This window comes from Acanthochromis polyacanthus, chromosome 17 (assembly GCF_021347895.1).
Source record: "Acanthochromis polyacanthus isolate Apoly-LR-REF ecotype Palm Island chromosome 17, KAUST_Apoly_ChrSc, whole genome shotgun sequence".
NCBI lineage: Eukaryota > Metazoa > Chordata > Actinopteri > Pomacentridae > Acanthochromis > Acanthochromis polyacanthus.
This window is the reverse complement of record NC_067129.1, coordinates 3,685,100-3,706,182: the sequence shown is the minus strand read 5'-3', so window position 1 is coordinate 3,706,182 and position 21,083 is coordinate 3,685,100. Positions and strand designations below refer to the sequence as shown.

Genomic DNA, 21,083 nt, shown 5'->3' with positions numbered 1-21,083 from the left:
CTGCTAGTTATTAAAATAATACTACAAATACCTGCACATGTAGCGGTATGGATAAACAGTGGTTTGAGCAGTGAACAGTATGGATAGCATGTGTGTTTTCATGGATAAGTGAGAAATTTGACCTGCTGGATGCACAAAAGGAAAATTTAGAGGGTCAACCAACACAGTCATCCTTAGAGCCGCATGGGTAGCAAATATTCTCAGCAGCACACCAAAAAACTGTGGCAAATTCAAATGCAAAACCCCCTTTGACCCCACAAAACCTCCCGAATGCCAGCGGCTGCTTAAATTGAGTTGTGCTGCCACTTGATCATTCAGGAGATGCTCCGTCTGACGCGGCGGGTTAAACTGAGAGCTTGTCTCCTTGTCAATCAAAGAGGAACATCTCTGTCAAAAATCGACCTCGCCCCCCTCAGACCCACCCACCGCTCTCATTTTGACATCTGTGTTAAACGAGGCCTCTGACAAATCCTCCCTCTGCAGGCTTAGAGCGGCTACCTGGGGAAATCACAGCTGTCTGCGTGTGTCATACATATCCATGATGCCACTGCTCCTCTGCTGACGTGCATGTGTGTACGTTAGCGGCATCCCATGTGCTCGGGTCTGCCGGCTCCTGGGGGTAATTGACAGGCTCAGGCTCCCTTGTTTGTGTTGGTCTCCGGAGGGGCAGTTAGGCTGGCTGCGCTCAGAGCTGCAGACCTCCACTCATGGAGAATGCATAAAGGGATCTCCGGTGTATCTGTGGATTAGCAGCGCTGTAAAGGACGAGGGGGCAAACGAGGCCACGGCACGTCAAGTTGTTCACCGAGCTTTGTGTGATTTTTACAAACTGCACTAAGTGGTAGTCACACTAATTATGAGCGGATGATAATAAAATTTAAAAATCTATAATCACCACGAAGTAAACGCAGGCTTAAATTTAACTTTCTGCCAATAGTGCAGGATAAATCTGTTCTCATTTTGGCCCCACTATGATGTATTTATACTGATTTATTATTAGAGTTTAGGATCTTTTCATGAGCTTGAGTTTGGACTAATTTGCTGTTTTGGTTACAGTGCCCTCCATAATTATTGGCACTCCTGGTTAAGATGTTTTCTTTAGCTTCTAATAAATTATTTTTTTCTAAATAATATAGGACCACAATGAAAAAAGAGGAAAATCCAACCTTTAATTCAAGTGCATTTACTCAGTGGGGAAAAAAAATCACACATTAAGAAATAATTCTTTTACATCAAGTCATGTGTGCCACAATTATTAGCACCCTTGATGTTAATACTTTGTACAACGCCTTTTGCCAACAAAACAGCACCTGATCTTCTCCTATAATACATTTTTCAACTATTTCAGTGTGAGAGTATGCTTCTACAATAAAAACTGAATTTATGTTAAGGCTTTTAACACATCTTAACCAGGGGTGCCAATAATTATGGAGGGTGCTGTATTTAGAATAGAATGGAATAGAATAGAATGCTTTTTATTGTCATTATGCACACGCATGCTGTGCGTGTTAGAACTGAACACCGATTCTAAAGAACAATAATGACAGAGAAAGTTCCACCCTGCTAACTGAAAGGTTTGGTTCTTTAGGTTTGTTGCATATAAAACCCCAGAAGTGTGAATCTGTGTTTTTGGATGTTACTGACTGCTTATTTAGCTCATTATATGTCTTGTAGCGTGGAAAAAAAAAAACAAAACACCACCATATGGACATGCTAACAAATTTAAAAAAGCTTTTCATTGAAGTGGCTCAGTGATAAAGGTCACCAAACAAAGATCTTATTTATGTCCTCCTTTTTCAAATTAGGATCTATGCTGATATGTTGGGCTGGATCCGAATATCCCGAATATCCAAATATTCGTTCGCTACGGCCGTATCCGGATATTAACCCCCCCCCCCCCCCCCCGTTGGATGTTACCGGGCGGAACGGATATTCGGCGTTACTGTCTTCCCTCTGCCTTCGGCCCACATCGGCTCATATCGGCTCATCCCGTCATGTGATCACATAAACATATACACATATGTCTATGTGATCACCCCCTCCTCCCTCCAGACGAAAATACTGTAGGACTATTCGGAGCTCGTCTCTTCCGTTCGCCTTTTGGCCCACTTCGGCTCATCTCGGCTCCTCCATTCGTGTTTGTAAACACCACCCGAATGGCCAGGTTGCTGCCGACTCTGACGTCACGCTTCACTTCGTTGCATAAACACAAGACAAGATGCTGAAGACCTCCGCTGTTTGGGAATTCTTCAGTTTAACTGAAGACAAAACGAAGGCAAAATTTGGACCCAGGAGACCAGACGAACGGATCCGAAAACTCAGGCGGGTCTCCTCCGGTCCGGGAGACCAGAGGAATGGATCCGAATATTCAGGCCATCTCCGCTCAAACAGTTGGTGGGAAGATAAAAACTCCCTCAGATAGCCAAGTCAAGAATGTTAGTAGAAGTATTAGCAGCAGACACTGTATCATCGTGCTTGATTGATGCCACAGATGTAACACAAATTGACAAAAAAAAGAGTACAACACAGTTTTTTTCTTTTTTCTCAGGTCCTCCTTCTCCCTGCTGGCATTTCTCCGGTGATGCTTCCCACCCACAGCTAGTCAGACATGACCCAACCTGCAGCAGTGCTGACCTGGTGGGTCTCTGGCTGTGGTGCAGCATTAGCAAACACTGCCTCTCATCCAGAACATCAAACAGGGCAGGGCCTCCAGGAGGAACCAGGGGAGAGGTTAGCACGTCATGTTTAAAGACGTTTTATTTAACATTTGACGAGCTCTTGTATTCACATCGGACCTGAGAATTACATGTTTATTTTCATAGCACCATGCTCTACCCACTGAGGCATACATTTACACAGCCTTGATTCAAGTGTTAGCAGTAATAACAGGAGTAGTAACTGCCAATATTACCCACACACGAGCACTACATCACTGTCAAAAGCTCCCAGCTCACAGCATTATTAAGCTATGAAGCGAACAGTAATATTTTCTAGATGCAACAACTAACAGACTTCCAAAGAGGCCCAAACATGATACACAAGTGGTATATTGGGCAAAAAAAACTCCTGACTAAGGGGCCGTTTACACGAGGACGCTTGCAGGTAAAAACGGCAAAATATTTCAACAAAACACCCTATCGTTTATACGAGGACGGCGTTTTGGGGGCTTGAAAACGCAAAAATTTGAAACCGGCCTCAAGAATGGAAAAGTAGAAAACGCTCCGCCGTTACGTTTCCGTCTAAACAGCAAAACGCAAAACTTTGCCGAGATCTGACCACGTCGCGTACGCGATTACGTCACATACGTGCGCCGGTGCTTTGGTTTGCCGGCCGGTACAAGGAAGTAAACAAAGATGTGTGATTATTTCCATCCTTCGTACCGTCAAGCAATTCTGGCAGCTCGATGTACACTACAGGAGTCGTACCAACAAACGTACAGAATCTGTACAGATTCCATTCATGAACATTTACCGCGGCGGAGATCCGAAAAGGAAGATAGTACGCATGCGCCATAGACATGGCGGAGTTTTATCACAGCACCACCCAGCTGCCTGGCATGCATATCCAATCAAATTCTACACACTATAGAGTCACCGTATATACGCAGATTTCCTTCAAAACCGCTCGTCTAAACGTGAAATGACAAGACGCCACTTTTGCGTTTTCTGTTAAGATGGTCCTCGTGTAAATGGCCCCTAAATTAGACCTTACAAGGCCATGTTTCTGGAGAAGTACATATACTAAAACCACCTAATCCATAAACATATCGATCAAGTCTTGCAAGGTCGCATTGTCGTAGACGTTCGCCATATTGAATTTCAGCTGGTACGCAGCCCCGATAAGAGCTTCGTAATAGCGGCTTCGTTATAACTGCTCATATGGCTTTATCGTTTGAAATAAGCAAATTTGGGGCCAACGTTTATATCTTACTATTGCATATTTTATCTTAATTAGCAATCATAAACAAGTCACACGTGTTGAGTCGAGAATGTTCAGTTTCGACTGTGTGTACGAGTAAGCCCGAACGAGTATACTCGGTCCCGGCTTTTTAAGGGTGAATGGAAAAGACAACAAAGATCACAGAATGCAGTGTCCCACAACTGAACTGCATTCTCAGCTATATTTTGAACCACGATGTTGAAGTTGGGATGTGTAGACCTCAGTACAAAACAGCTTCACATATGAAGCCGAAAGTTTTCATCTGTGTAACCTTTGTTTTTTTTAGATTTAAATATCGTTTTCTCTTGCTGTTTGGTTAGACTTCAAACCCGCTTGGTTTGGTTTGGTAAAATGTACAACTCTTTCACAACCAGCTGGAAGCTTCTACTCCATTTTCTGGGTTTCCACAGGGATCCCATTTAAGATATGATGTTGATTTGCTCAAAATGAGTCACAGTTGAAAAACAATACCATAAATGGCCAAGATATATTGATTCCAAACACTCCCAAAGCGGTACAAGTAAATACACTTCCCAAGACGTAATTGAGAATGCAGTTTAGTAATTATATTTGGAGACAGAGCTGGCATGCAGCTTAACAGGATCTGCCTCTGTGGTAATAATCTTTATATTATTTTCCTGCCGTGTCTCAACACGATAATCCTGGAGTACTGGCAGTGTAAAGTTTACTCATATTATTTTTATTAGTAGACCGTTTATGCAAGACAGTGTCTCATGCAGGTCATCACTTCATAATTTACATCCAGTGGCAATATTTAGGGCCATTTCAGGGAGTAATGTGATTTATGGAGGATATGGAGGTTGGAGTGGGTGGATGGGCCTGTTGTGCATGGCTCTTTCATACAGGAGGCTGAAGCTGGTGTGTGGTCAATAGACTGTAAAGATGGACCTCCTTGACCTTAGACATAGTTGTCCTGAAGAGTGGATGACTGTTGCTATCTTAGCATGGCCTGTCTCTTTCTAACTGTTTTTCAACGAAACATGACCCACATTTGTTGCTGAAAATCAACCATACATAGTAAAGATGTGGAGTATTAGAGGAGCGGAGGTCTCTTTGGGCCATCGATTGTCCTGTGATGGTCTTGACCTGCCACACCCTTTATTGTGCATAAGTTTAAGCCTTAAAACAATAGAACTACTTGTTATATATATATAAAATAACCACTGCACAGTTGTCATGAGTGGTGAAATCAGCTATTGACACCAAAAATATTATTTCTACCAAGCTGTGAAAATGCTTATTTCTGCTGTAAAGTTGGACATTTTAACATGGGGATCGATGGGGGTTGACTCACTTTTGGAGTCAGCCTCAAGTGGCCGTTTGAGGAACTGCAACATTTTTGGCATAATTTGGTTCTGTCTCAATGTGAGTGTGACTGTTTGTCTGTATATGTAGCCCTGCGACAGACTGGCGACCTGTCCAGGGTGTCCCCTGCCTTCGCCTGAGCTAGCTGGGATAGGCTCCAGCACCCCCCATGACCCTAGTGAGGATAAAGCGGTGTATAGAGGATGGATGGATGGATGGATGGATGGAGGGTTCTGTCTCAGAGCACCCAACCTTACAAGACTGTTTCTTTACATTTTCTAACTAAGTTCTATATTTAACAAAACCTACAATAAAACTTTATTTTAAAAGTTCGAGGGTGCTTCTACTTTTCAATATTTCTGTAGTCGAGAAACAACTCAAGAGGTTCTATTAGTTCTTATCTGCAGCACCGGATGTTCTCTCTGATCAAATGTTTACAAAATACATCAACACCCAACCTCTGTTCTAAGTGCACAATGGGCAAATATAGAAGGTGCAATAACTAAACAGCAACAACTACTGAAAAGAATGACCAAAGGAATCTAAATAAAACGACTATTGATGGTTTTAAAGAAGACTGAAACTCTGAGCTGATTAGGTTTGCATGATAGATGCTTCCTTAACGTGTAGTCAGATGACGTATTAATTTCTGTGAATGTGCGGGCGTTGCCATGATGATGCAGGTGTTTGGGCTGTATGTTTATGTAGAAATGTCATCACAGGACATCGCATAAAGACTTGCTCATCCTGCCTTTATCATGATCAGACCTCACACAGCCCCGTCTTTCCATAAAACACGACACCAAACATAACCAAAGAGACACGCGACGCAGTTAACGGTTGATCAAAACTAGCAGCCGTGCTGACAAAACCTCGCCTCACCCACCGACAGAGCAGCGCATCGTCGGCTCTCCCATCCAAAGAAGACGCCTCACGCTTCGCTGGACTCCACATCTGCTGTGAGACACCACTGTCTGATGATTGTGTGAAATACAGCGTGTTGTCAGAGGTGTTAACCAGGCATGAGAGATCACACAGGAGGTGTTTATTTTCTCTGTCAGACTCTGGCGGTCACGCCTGGCTTTCCAGAAGCTCCTCAAGCAGAACGCGCTCTCATTAGATCGCTGTGATAAATTGGTTATGATCTGACAGTGTTCGGATCAGCTGCAGTGACTGAAAGATGAGTGAGTCATCATCTGAGGGGAGATTCTGTAGCAACGGCAGGTTTTTGATGTGACTGTCTGGGCCTTTATCATACCCCTTTTGGCAATTAAACCAATTTGTCAGGTTTCTTTATAGAGGTGTGGCAGAGTAGATGATATGTCTGTGTAGATTCTCAGTCATCCAGGTTGTGGCAATCCTTGGATCCTCAGTAAAAAGCAACTGGACTTCTCTTTTAAGGCCGAGAGGGGTCATTTCACCTCCTATTTGAGAGGCGTCTTCAGTTCAGAACCGAGGCAGGCTCCTCTGATGCAGATAATATCTTTCTTTATTGCTGCAGCTGTAAACCCTCTGGTTCTTAATGTAGACACTGACAGCTTCGGAGGTTTGATTCCCAGATCTGTTAACAACTCATGAATGAGTACATGATAATTTGGCAACTCACCACTGATCCGTTTTTTGATTTCTTTTGTCACAAAATGTTGCAAATCAAAAACCCCACGCTCACGCAATCTTTTTTGTGTTACTTTAAGTATAAACATGTGAGAAATACACAAGATGATGGAGTTTTCTAGTCGTGTAAAAGTTTAGATGACTGCAAATTAACAGAAAGGAGAAAAAAGAATCCCCAACCTTGTGACAATGTTTAAAATTGCAGAATACATTTTTATTTTTGGTTATACAAATAGGGATTTTAAACTAAGATTATGTTAATTTTTTAGTTCAGTTTTGGAAAAGAACAACTTCTGACGAACAAAAAAATGGAAATTGTACAAGCCTTAGCATGCATAATGATAGGCTACTGACAGTAACTTATATGAGAAACGCTAAGTCTAAAATTTATTTTGTATGTACTGTACGTCTGTCTTCTTTGTTAATCAACTTGTTATTATTTCCTAGAATCTCCCGGTGAGTCACTGATTTTGATTTGTGGTTCTGGAGCCTAAACACGAATAAGATGTCTTTTTTTTTGTGTGGTTTTTCAATCTAACATGACCCATATTTGTTGCTGAAAATGCAGTAATTTTAATTGCTGCAAGGTTTATTAAACCAATTTGTTGGTCAGCATAATATTGGGGGTGAAATTTTGATAATTCACAAATTGTTTTTGTGAATTTTAAGTAAAAATCACTGCAATCAGCTTTTTAGTGTTGCGTAATAGTAGGCTAAATATCTGATTTAGACTGTTGTTTGGACAAAAAGAGGCATTTAAAATAATCTGCATGGGCTATGGGAGCTATTTCCTGATAGTTTGCACAGCAAACTATTAATTCAATACAATAGAAACCCCTATATGAATTCAAAATTGCTATAATAATCAGTAATTAAAACAAACTGCAGCCTTACAGTAATGGTTAACAATCGCCCACTTACACTTGTGTTGTAGTGTAAGTTTTGTCCATTCCTGCTACAGTGACAGATTCCTGTATCCGTCCTACCTGGTGAAACGAGTCAGTGTTCGGTCTGTACGATGTAGGTTGGATTTTAGCGGTAGGTAAAAGGTCTCCCCAGCAGGTGCGTTTGTTCTGCACAGTCGCTGATCTGCTGTTTGGGCTCGGCTTAGTTGTGCACCGCTGGCCCTTTTTCTGGAGTAAACAAAGACATAATCTCTCGGGTCTGCATGTCGTTAATCTTCATCATTTGATTGTACGCTGTGGCGCTGTAATGACAAACACAGTCCGGTGGATTGTCTTAAGGCCACACATTGCACACTGCCAAACCCCAAGGTGTGGCTGCCCGGTGCGGTCGCCTCCTCGGCAGACGGCTGTTTGGTTGGGGAGCTGACGTCGTGACGGTCTGATTGATGGTTTGGTCGGCGGCCGGTTTGTTGTCTGCTGAGCTGATTGACTGTTTGCGGGACTCCTGCTATGTTTCCACTTGCTGTAGATGACTGGTTGGTTGGATTGTTGGTTGACATCTGGTGTGATAACTGTTTGCTTGCCTGCTTTCTTGTTTAAGTCGCGTTGGGTTTTTGTTTTGTTGCCGGCAGATATGTTGATCATTTGACTGCTTGTTGTTCTGTTGGACTAATTATGATGTTACCACAGCCCCTCATAACCCAGTAATTATGTTGGTGAGTGAAATGTTACCATAAGCAATAATAATAGACAAAACGACAAAAAAGGGATGTAGGATGTAAATGAACCTTTATTTTTCACTTGATAAGCCCTCTAGGGCATCTGAACATGTCGGCTTCATGTCTGAATGAGCACCCTGGTCTTGCTAGGTCAGACCTGGTGGTCAATATGAAGAGTTCATTTGCTAAAACAGGTAACTCCGTTTTCAGAAAACTCATTTTTTTATTGTTTACTTGAGATAACAAAAATAAGAACGCTAATAATTTATTTTTTCTCTATTTTGTCATGTATTTTTCTACTGAGTCAAATTCACTCAACTTCAGTTTGATATTATCTCAAGTAAACAATAAAAAATGTTTTCTGAAAATTTATCAAAAGGGAGTTATCTGTTTTTGCAAATGAACTCTTCATATATAATTGTGGGACTTTTTGTATCGTAGTTCACATTTTTTGCTGTTTTCAGGTCTAAAACCAACATGGCCGCCTATAACCAAACACCACGTGACATTTTAGAGAAAGATTCTTCTAAATATTATACATACAACTGAGTAAAATTAAAATTGAAAGTTATTTCTAAAGATATTGTAGTAAACCTGTGGACTACTTTATTTCAAATAACTCAGAAAGCCTTGGAGTCTGGCCAGTTTTTTCTTCAGGAGGAAATGACATCATGAGGAGCAGGTCATGTGATCTGGAATTAACACACTTCCTGGAGAGGTGTTTTTGGAACGGGGAACTTATTTTAAAATGATTTAGGTAGTTATTTTTCATATTAAATGTGATATATTGCCAAAAAGAAATATCTATCATGATTATCCCAACTTAATGAAAAGAACACAATCCAAACTATTTCTGAATAAACTCATTATATTATTGTTTAACTAATTAGAAGGTGGTTGTTATTAAATTCGGTTGGTTATTTAGTTGGCATTTTAGTGATATCCAGTCATTTTTTATTAATAAGTGATTGTTTCCATCATAAATAATTATAAAATATGTAAAGACATGATCATAATGAACATAAAAAACAATAGTTTTTTTTTTTTTTACTTTCAATAAAAATGTATGCAAGATTTATCCCATGGACTTCAAAAATCCCTCAGTTACACATTAACTCTGGTAATGTTTCAAAAATAAACCTTTACCTCCAGGAAGACCTTGTCAACAAGTCACATTAAGGAGAATCGCCAATAATAAATGCAATCCAAAACATTAACAGGGGCTCAAGTTTAGTTTCTTGGAGTGTTTCCTCTGAGTTTATTAAATACTTGCATCAAACAGCAGCACGATGGGCGTCTCCAAAGAGAAAGAGTTGAATGAAACAGCAGTAAGATCCTTAATTACTAATGAATTACAGCTAACAATGAGAAAGGATCAGTCAGGATCTCAGTTTATATGCTACAGTTAAATCATTTGTTAACTAGAAAGACGTCCCTTCGGTTGAGTCATGAGCTCCTTCACAGCTGTTGGGATGTTTTTATTTTACTGCTCGTGAAGTAGTAGTTAGATTATCATCACACGCTGACAGTATTTCCAGTCTGTAGTGAATCATAAATAAAGGCTGTTAGCTCCTTAGACAGTTTAATACACTGCTATAGTCTTTTGTTTATTAATAGTGCTTTTTTATGGATCGTACATCCAATCCCGTGTGCAGTGGGCATGGGAATGAAGCCACAGGGAACATTAACGTAAAGTGACATAAGTCTGAATGACCGACTGCCGTCACTTTAGCACGCTGATGAAGCCAACAGTGTTGCCATGTGTGAAAACAGCTCAAGATGCTTTTCCTGTTGTGGTCGCAGGATATAAAAATGCAATGGGATGATGGAAATACAAGCTGAATTTATGTCTCACGCAATGCACAATGGGGTTGCTTGAAAACTTTACATACATTTACCCCCCCAGAATTGTGCCATAATTAGCCTTTATTGACAGCCAGAGTCTTAGCTAGTATTTGAAATGAAGTTTTTATGTGTGAGTTTGTACTGACTGATCTGTTGAGAAGATCCGCCTCAGATGATCACCGAATTCAGAGCATCCATTTGGAGCATGTTTGCTGGCTATGGTTCGGACTGATCGGTTGTTTGGTCTGGTTCTCAGATTGGTTGCAACACCACACAGACAACAACACACAACCTTCCAGGCAGCGGCTCATGAATGAAGACCTAAAAACACCGGCTGCCCTCGGCGATGTGAACCACGTCTGTTTATACACAGGAAAACCAAACCGTAAACAGCCAAGCAAAATAGTACACAAACTTAGTAATTTGTAGTATCTGTCAACACACACAGGAGACGGACGAGGATTCAGATAATGGTTTACAGTCTGGATGTGCATCGGCTTGTTTGTCCCGTCCTCCTGAAGACGGGAGAGAGAAAAAGAGGGACGCAGGAGAAGGAGAGATAGATGTTGTTTAAAAAGCATAATCCTGGGCTCTGTGATGAGGTATGCGGCTCTGCTGTGTGTCTCGGCTCAGGCTGTAACGCTGTGTGGCAGCTTCATTGAGCATCAGCCACAAACATCCTTTTATTTGATTTTATTCTTTGTTCCGGAGCTTTATTTGCATGCTTGTTTGTGTAGATTTCCTGCCAGTAAAAATACAGTGACCGAATGAGACTGAAATAGAACAAAAGAAAGCGAGGATTAACTGAAACTGCACCATCTATTAGAACATTTTCACTTCAATAATTCTTAGCGACTTCTGTGATCCACGTGCATGTGTGGGTGAAAGAAAACAAGTTACCATACATGCATTAAAGATGGAGGAGGCAGGGCTTGTTTGGCATTAGTGGGCAAAAAATGTGCTTTGAGCATATTGTAATTTTAGACTTCCCCCTCTTTTTGGCTCCTTTTTTTAGGCTTTGGAAAATGTGAGAGATTCGAAGCCAATCACAGTGCTTTTTACTGATCAGATGCAATCATGTCATGGCAGAAAAAATGAAAAATTTCCGTGATTAAAGTTTTAAATTTTCAAAACAACAAACTTGAATATTCCCTGATGGGATGGATGGATGGATGGATGGATGGATAGACTATGGATAGATTGTAGATGAATAGATAGACAGACAGATGCCTGATTAATCCAGAGGGAAATTCAAGATATATGGAGTCGTAAAAATGCAAGACAAGATTCTGAATTCTTCTAATATTAAAGCTGCAATTTTACAAGAAAAATCAAGGAACCCCATGGTTTCCTTTTGTAGGATTCGATCCATGTTATCCCAGCGCTCACTGCTGCTTGCATCGTGTCTGCAGTGGATCAAATTATACTTTGCAAGTGGATTTAGCGATCAGGAAATGCTTGTGATTTCAGCTCAGAATCCTCATAACATCCTAAGCGTCTGGACTTTGATGAGATTTGCCATGAATTGGGCCCATTCAAAAGAAAACAACTAATGGCTTTTATGCATCAGGAACTGTAACTCAATAAGCAAATGCAAGGCCGTGTTCTTGCTGTTGTTTGTCCTAACTGATATTGTGCATTTCCTGTTTACCGGCGGCAGGATATGTGATGTAAAGATTGATCAAACATTGCACAATGAAGAGATGTAGTGTCCTCAGTGATCCCATATTCTGTCATAGAAGTGTCTTTTGAAATAAGAGATATTAAAGAACTACGGTAGCATGCAAAAGCAACAAACTGTACCCCCTATTAAGCAGAAAGTCCTTCATGTACACATCCGTTTGTGCACCAATCGTATGTACAGGAACACATAATCATGCATCTCCAACAAAACTTTCATGCAAAGTTGTTGATTTAACCCCTAAAAACTTCTCTCTGTGCTTCAAAGTTCTGCCCTCTCTCTGCCATTTCTCTCTTTTTCCTAAGTCTGTCTTCCTTCACACTCCTTCAGGTGTGTAGCACCGAACACGTTGCTCAGCAGAAAAAGAGAAAACTCACCATCGGGTATGACTCAGACTCATCCTGGTAAGCCCGACTTTCATGGATCATCAGCAGCCTCTTTAGTTGATCCAACATCAGTCAGGAGGTTCATGGGTGGGTTGCTGTCAATCGCCACCGTGTAGCTTTAGCTGCTGCCATTAGCACAGCAGAAGAGGCTAATGCATTAACCGGAGCCCTGTAAAGGTTTATCTGACATGAGGTTGGTTGTGTTTAAGCACAGGAGGCCTTCTAACATGGTTTCAAAGGCAGATCTATTTCAAAATGGTAATATTTTGGATAAACGGGCAAAATTTTGAGCACAGAATTCTACCTAAACTTCTATGGCAAAGTTTTAGAGCAAAATGTGCAAAAGGAAAACAGCTCTAAAAATCAGTGAATGCATCATCCATCAAGTTAATCAGACCATCACAACATTTCAAGATAAGAGACGTCAAACAATAAAGTATGCAGTTGTCATTTTAGCAATGATCACATTCTAATTTGATCAAATGCCGGAGCTCGCAATTACTCACTTACAATGTGTGCAAATGAATCTGTATCCTCTTACTTTGGCGGCACTTTTGTCAAACATTTCGCTGTTGTTATTGAGCAAACCATTCATCCATTAATCTTATTGTTCTCTAAAGAGTTTGCTCAGACAGAATACAGGATGAAGGTGTGTGTAGTCTGGCTGTTATTTCCTGTCCTATTGTGTGTTGTCACACAGCGATATGGTGGGAACCTCGCGAAACGCTCTCTCCGAGTGTTTGTCTGTGTTTCTTGTGCGTCTGGCTGGCTGTGGTTTCTCACACAAACCAGTATCTGCTTGCCTCGCGGCTACATCTGAGGTTGGGAGTGTGTGTGTGTGTTGTGAAACGTGCACATGTGCGCTGTGTGTGTGTGTGTGTGTGTGTGTGTGTGTGTGTGTGTGTGTGTGTGTGTGTGTGTGTGTGTGTGTGTGTGTGTGTGTGTGTGTGTGTGTGTGTGTGTGTGTGTGGTATGGAGCCTCAAAGCGTCAATCAAAGTTAAATCCGAAGATTAAAGGAAAAGGGGGATGCCCTTCCCTGTCTTTTAATTACAGTGTGTGCCGTGAAGGAGTCAGGAAGTGCGGAGGCTAATGTGGCGTACGCTAGCTGCTGTTCCGCTTACCTGACCAGGTAGACAATAAAACACAATATCTTGCTTGGGAACGCTGTCAGACGCTTAATTAATCATTTACATTATGAGGAGAGACTGGATGACAGGTAGGACGGGCTGAGATGGGATGCTAAAGAGGGCGGTTGCCATGGAAACCCAGGTATATAGTATGCTGTTTAGGTTAGAAGGGGAGAGGCTGGAAGCAGACAGGTTAATCCTCTCCAGGCAACCAATTACAGACTTCCATCTCCTATCCCTCCTCCCCCATATAATCTCATTGACTCACCCTTACACTCCCTTCCCTCGCCTTCACCTGACTTTTATCCGTCTTTACTGTCTCACAGTGCGCCCCAGTATTCAGAAGAATTATGCGCATATTGGGAGAATTCTGCATCTCACAACTTATGGCCTTCATGCAGAAAAGGTGGAAAGTGTGGTGGATCCAGCGTGAGTCATGCAGCGATGGTAACCACAGTGTTTCCCCACCTTAACCTGAGCATAGCAGAGATACCGAAGGAAGAATGGATTTAAATTTATGCTAGAAAAAAATTATAATTATTGAACATAATCCGGAGTTTTCCCAGAATGATCCAACACCAACAGTCTTCTGGGTTGTACAGCATCCTGAGAATAAAAGTGACGAGGACAGAAGTGACCTGCAGTAACCATGACAGATCTATAGGATATTACTTCAAAACTGCTTTTAATTTCCATCATGATTGATTTAACTGGTTGGATAAAGAGAGACCAGCATAAATATTCAGTCTAGGCATGGGTGTCAATGTGTTTGATAATAGAAACTATATTTTTTAACTGTAAATAAAATAAAATAACATAACAATTTACAGTTATTTTACAGCTTTTTCCTGTTTGGTTTAAATTGCAGACAACAACTACTAAAATCATGTTAATTATTAATGCTAGAGTGAGTACACCAAGGAGCTTTAACACAGTGTGTGATCCAAACTGTCAAGTATAACCTACAGACTGATGGATGAATGAACACCACCTTATAATTAGGCTACTTGTAATGTATTGCCTACAACAGCAAATAGACAAGCCCTGTTTTATATTTGTTGACATTTTGAGCAATTAAGCAAGCCGAATTAGCGTTTAGCCCTTTGTTTTCGCGTTGTGCCATAGTATGTACAGATATTTATCAGTGAAGTGCTGAAAGACTAAAGACATCCTATAATCCTGATAATTCTTGAGCGAATTCCAATTCCTGTCCCAGTACATGATAAAGTGCCGCAAACTGACTCGTTTCTTAGCCGAGATGTTTACATTTTTGAAAATAAAATATGCCGAATGATATACTAACAATTCATCTTTGCTGTGTGTCAACGCACGTCTTTATATCTTTCACTGAATTTCAGTGAAACTAAAGAAAACTTAAAAACGTGATAATTCTTGGGCGACTTCCGGAGCGCTCTGCGTGCTGCCGAAGTGTTTTCTCAATCGAGCCTTATTTGTTGTCTTCAGCTGTATGTTTACATGATGCTAGTCATAATGACGAAAACCCGATGCACGCTTCCTGGTAATTAGATGGTTTTCTTATTAATACTTGGTAGGTACTGTGCAGCAGATTGCAGATAACGGGAACGGTTCAGAACTCGCCTCAAAAGAATCAGGATTTTAAGAGATCCTTCGTGTTTCGGCCGTTCAGTTATATTAGTCAGTAGGTCAAATGGAGCACAGCAAGAAAAAACTGTTAATGACTCATTTCGACGCGGAAATGAAAACAAACAAACAAACAAACAACCGGGCTTGTTTATTTGTTATTTGAGGAGTATGTATCTGAAGCCTGTTTGCGCGCCCGCAGATGATTGGCGTGCACGCTGCGGGAGGCCTCACGGACGCGCGCATCGTCCACACTTGCCTCCAGCGACGTACAACGGTTTTCTGGTCAGTGGCAGTTAACCTCCTCTTAAAGTCTTCTTTGTGATTTGAGTGAATAAGGTAAGACTGTACTCATGTCTCTTTAGCTGTAGATAAACTTTATTTGAAGTTAAGGCACATTTCTTCGTCAATTTTCCGGTTTGTGTTTATAAAATTGTGCTAGCTTAAATAGCCAGTGAAGGCTAGCTCAAGTTGTGTGACTAAGTTTGTTATTCTGAGGACCGAGTTTCTTTTTTTTTTTAATGAGTGTAGAACTATTTCATCAAATGTTTTGCCTTTGTGGTTTCATGCCCAAAAGTGGCATGTCGATCAGGAGGAAAAGATCGAAGAGCTGCATAGATGCATCCTCCTTCAGTATGAAAAGGCGAGAGAGGTCTCTGAACACTGTTCGTAATGTGGAGAAGTCCGAAGGGCTTGTTAGTCCTAAAGCTACAGTGTTGACTGAAGACAGGGCCCTCATGCAGGTAGAATATGTATCCGAACAGCTTGACAGAGTGAGTCACGAATCAAAGGAGCGGGAAAAGGCACTACGAACCGTGACCGTGGAGCTTCAGCAGGAGAGGGATGTGGTCAAACAGCTGAATGAAGAGCTCCAGAACGTGAAGGAGAGGCTCAGCCACGAGAAGGCCGTTATGGAGGCGATGGAACCACAAGTGCAGCGTTTGACCGAAGAGCTCAACTATGAGAGGACTGAGAGACGGAAGCTGGAACAAGTGCTCAGCGAAAAAGTTGAACCTGATGAATCCTCTCCAAACAACGATTCTCTCAGGAATCGAAGCGGCCCATATTTTGGCTGGAAGACTTTAGGTCTGGCAGTTGGTCTGACTGCCGGTGTGATAGTCTGTGGCCTTTGTTTTTGTGGAATCACACATTTTAATGACAGCGTGCCTCCTTTAATATAAGTTATATTCATCTGCAGTATAATTCTGTTATGACCTGGAAAAAATATTGTTTGTATAACCTTTCCCCTCCAGCCTTCTGTTTTTTTGCTGCAGAGTCTGATTTCATCTTATTTTTATTGTTTTTTTCAATCTTTAAAAGCCCTATATGTTGAAAATCTGTTTGTAGTGTTTTGTAGTTGTGGTTGGTGTAAACTAAAGGCTCCCTATAGCTAGTTAACCTCCCAGCTTTGCACTTAACTAACCAGAAATCATCCTGCTGAAACTCAGAACAGCCTGTTTATAAAAGCCCTAAAGCCAGAGGTTATACAGTCACAGTGAAATGAACTGACTCTGTAGCATCTTCAGCTGAAAAAGTGAAAAGCAGACTGTGGGGATATGCAAGATGAAGTAGCTGAAAAGGCAAACAATATGGGACCTTTAAAGCCCTAAATCTGACTTCATGCATACAGCGCCCTCCATCCCCTGGTTAAGATGTTTTCTTTAGCTTCTAATGAATTCATTTTTTTCTAGATAATATAGGACCACAATGGGGAAAAAAGAGGAAAATCCAACCTTTAATCCAAGTGCATTTGTTCAGTGGGGGAAAAAAAAAATCACACATGAAGAAATAATTCTTATACATCAAATCATGTGTGCCACAATTACTAGCACCCCTGATATTAAAACTTTGTACAACCCCTTTTGCCAACAAAACAGCACCTAATCTTCTCCTATAATACATTTTTCAACAATTTTGTGTGTGAGAGTATGCTTCTGCATTTATTCTAAGGCTTTCAGCACATCTTAACCAGGGGTGCCAATAATTATGGAAGGCGCTGTATTTGTCAAAGCAGCACCTTGTTGGGTTTTACACACATTTATGGAAAGTGTTGACTTTTTGAATGTAGGACTGAACCACATGCAGTTCATTCCTCTCTACAGGGGCTGTTCTCTTTCTGTTCTGTCTTTTTTTTTTCAATCCGATCAGATTCTAAGTGCTGCATTTCCATCCCTGTTTTAGATATAAATCTGTTCTTTCTCCTGGCTGCAGTCAGACCTTCCACTGCTCTCAGTTCTTTGCATTGGCTCTCGGCTGAAGCAGGACACACACACAATGACGCTTGTTAGGCCCTGGCAGAGAAACGAGAGAGAAAAAAACAACTAAAGTAGCAAAATGGGGTAGAGAAAGAAGAAGAAAAAAAAAGCATCCCTGAGGTGGCTTGTAAATTGCGCTGGAATGCGGACGCAGCCAATCGGACGGCAGGAGGCGCAGCCAGATGGGAGGGGCCGGCGCTCGGCAAATGATGATGCTAATGCAGCCAATTAGAGGCGGGCGGGCCACGCTCCCTTCTACCCCTCCACAATGTCAATGGCAGCATTTATCCCCCAATAAAACAGACATGATCTCAGGAGCCGGGGCCCTGCCAGGGCTTTCCGTTCCTACAAATTTCAGTTGATTGTACAGCGCTGCGCCTGTAAGCACTTGGAGGGATGATTACTGAGCTTGTGTTACACGTTTAAAGGGAGAGTCTACTATGGTTTTAAAGTGTTTTTTTTCCCCCCACAAGGTTGAATTCTTGTTTAAAATATTAAGACTAAAACACAGGGTTCCCAAGGCAGAGAGATGCATGGAAGTAACACAAACGAAGTGTACACAAGCTCTCAGGATGCAGGATGAACGTCCTCAGGCTGGGAGCAGTAGGAAGGACACACAACCCCAAACGATGAGAAACAGTGGGCTGAAATCTGAACTCTAAAGCTCTTTTAGTGTACCGAGATGAGTTTAGATCAGCATTGTGTTGGCTGAACATATCGGATTTTAAGCAGCAAGGTGGCATTCAGCTGATTTAAAAGAGTTTACAGTACAAAATTTACACTTCAGATTAAATAACACGATGCAACAAAACTGGTATACCAATCAAAAAACATTTGACGCTCTATTTACTAAAGTATAACCTCCTCAAATGAAGAGTATATGTGTGTGGAGGCTGAGAATGGAAGGCACAAAGCAAAAGTAGAACAAAAAATACTTCAAGTGTGTGTTTAAATTGCATTTGCACAGTTTGTGATTAATAGCAATTACACAATCGCAGTGTTTATTCTGTGAAGGATTGTTTTATATTATAGAAGACATAATTATATGTTTGTGATGTTTTTTCAGTCTGTAAATGTAATTTCCACACAGGAGTACAGTCTTCAGGTGAAAATGAATGAGGTGCTAACTACTTGGATCTTTTCCATCAGCCCACGTAGATAAGAGTGATTCTTTGCTTTGCAGCTGGATTTCTGAACATCTGACGCTTAGTTTCATTCCTGTCATAACTGCATTCCTCTAAAAAACAACTAAATCGGACAAAGTGACTCATTTAAAACCAGTTTATTGTTTGGTTTTCTGCATTTACAGATGCTTTTTTAATATTTCATGAACAGTGATAAGTTGTATAAATGACACTTTAAGGTGTTTTTGTCTGTTAAAGGTCACTGCCACGGCTTCTCCCCAACATTCACGCTCTTCCGCTTTAATCATTAATTCTAATATCTGTAAATAATTAGTGTCCTCGGTGTTTCAAAGCAGCGCTCTGTGTGTTCGCTACCAGCAGGAAGGTGTAGCTAATCTATCTGATGCATCTAAACTCCAGTATGTTGTCATCTGCGTGACAATGGTGCCTTAAGCCTCGTGAAGCTGCTGAATTAACAGCGTAGTGAGTTTATCTGAGGTGTCGGTGCTGCGTTGTGGAAGAAGTGCATGTGAACGCGTCGGCTGTGTCGTGCTCAGCTTGTTTTTTTTATGCAACTGTGCACGCTGATGCACGTCCTCTGGGCGAGTTTGGGAGTCGTGACACACGTTTAGGATTAATTAGCTGACTGTAAATGTGAACTAATGGTTTAGAATGTAAATTGAAATGCAGAAATCTTACGTTAATGGAAGAAAAAACACAAGATAAGAGGAAGAGAATAGTGTGTAGCGCCTCTCCTGGATTCATTATTGTACCTGTGTGAACATATGTGCATACAGTGAACATCTGAGTTCAGTAAATCTGGGATATAGCGTGCTAAAGGTTTGTTATGCTGCAAATGTGAGGAAATTTAGTAGATAGATAGACAGACAGACAGATGCTTATTAATCCTGAGGGAGACTGAAAAAAATACTCTGACACATCTACAAAAATCTGTTAACTTTATACAAATACAACCCAGAATATTTTATTGTGAAATGGCAAATTTATTATTATTTGGTAAAGTATTAGTTTATTTTGAAAGTATCTTTCTGCCTATGTAGACAGACAGACGGACACTTTATTCATCTTCAAAAAATGAAAAAAATATTTTGACACATCTACAAAAATATGTAAACCTTGTACAAATATAACCAAGACTACGTATTTTAATGTAAATATAACTGCAAAACTGATTCCAAAACAGTATTTTTGATTGTGAAATGGAAAATTTATGATCATTTGTCAAATTATTAGTTTATTTTGAAAGTATCTATCCATCTATCTATATAGATAGATGGATAGATGCTTCATTAATCCTGAGGGAACTTCAAAAAAAAAAACAACTTTGTCACATCTACAAAAATGTGTTAACTTTGGACAAATCCAACCCAGAGGAAGTATTTTAATGTAAACATAGCTGCAAAATCTGCTCCAAAACAGTATTTTTTTATTGTGAAATGGCAAATTTATGAACATTTGACAAAATATTAGTTTAAGAAAGAGTAGGCCCTCAGTTTTTGTGCAATGTATAATAAATATTTTAGTTTTTTTAAGATGTGGTGGCTGTATGAACACACTTTTTGCACTTTTTCCAGTTTTCCCAAAAAGGTCAAACTTCCCACTTCCTGCCAGCAGCATCCCGCAGAGCTCCCCAGACTTCTGCCTCTTTTGTCTGGCTAGTTTTCGGCATTATCCAGCGGTGATCTCCACCTCTCCCTTGTCATTAGCAGTGCCACTTAGCAGCTCCATTATCTTCCTGAGACAATGCTTCATCACTGGATTAGGCTTTAATTGGCTGCATTAGCCGGCTGCCTGCCCCCCCGGCTCTGCAGCAGCTGTGATCTTAAACGCCTCAGACGCCACCGACAGTCAGCAAGGTATGAAAGGAAACATGTTTTGGAAACTGGTGAACTTTAGAATAATACAATCCAACGCTCGCTTGTAATTACGCTGCTGTGGTTGCTTTTGTTGAACAAATCTAGATAAGTGAACCAAATGGCACGATAAAGACCCCTTTGGCTGACGTGGATCCAGGCAGAAATCACAGAATATGTGACTTTACCTTGAGTCTTTCGTATCTTTTTCTATTAATGAAGGCATTTGTGAATAGTTGAAGTATTTAACAACATCTTCCTTTACTTTTCAGACTCCTCTGTTATGCCTCCAAATCCCCAAATATTCTCAACAGGATCCAAAAAAAAAAAAAAACAAACCCAAAAAACAAATCCTCCCAAAAAGGGGCTTGGGTCAGTTCTGATTTAATGTGCTGGTATTTTGAAGCTGTTGAGGGATTTTCATTTTTACGCCCTCACATAAAAAAGGCACTCTTCTCCTCCTCACACGTATCCATCGGCCCTTCATCCCCCGTCTGGACAAACACATCTGCTAATCTTTACCCGCTTTTTCGTGAATCTCATTAAGAGCGTCTGTTTGATTTTGATTTAATTTGTAATTGCTGCATTAATTTCCAACTAATTAAACAATATAAAAGGATCCAGGGTGAGGCTTTAATGCTGTAAAAGATCAGCTTGGCTCAGTCGAGGCCTTTGCTTTAAGGCC

At 40.8% G+C, this 21,083-nt stretch overlaps 1 long non-coding RNA gene across 2 annotated transcripts in view; it reads left to right on the top strand.

The window, feature by feature from the left end:
- LOC127530623 (uncharacterized) overlaps positions 1-21,083 on the top strand; it is a 116,268-nt gene that overhangs the window by 76,836 nt on the left and 18,349 nt on the right. Inside the window, exon 4 of one of the 2 annotated variants that reach the window (XR_007937269.1) lies at positions 2,549-2,730. The exons of the other annotated variant lie outside the window; for it this stretch is intronic. This is a non-coding gene — a long non-coding RNA (uncharacterized LOC127530623). The remainder of the gene's footprint in view (positions 1-2,548; positions 2,731-21,083) is intronic. 2 annotated transcript variants of the gene reach the window in all.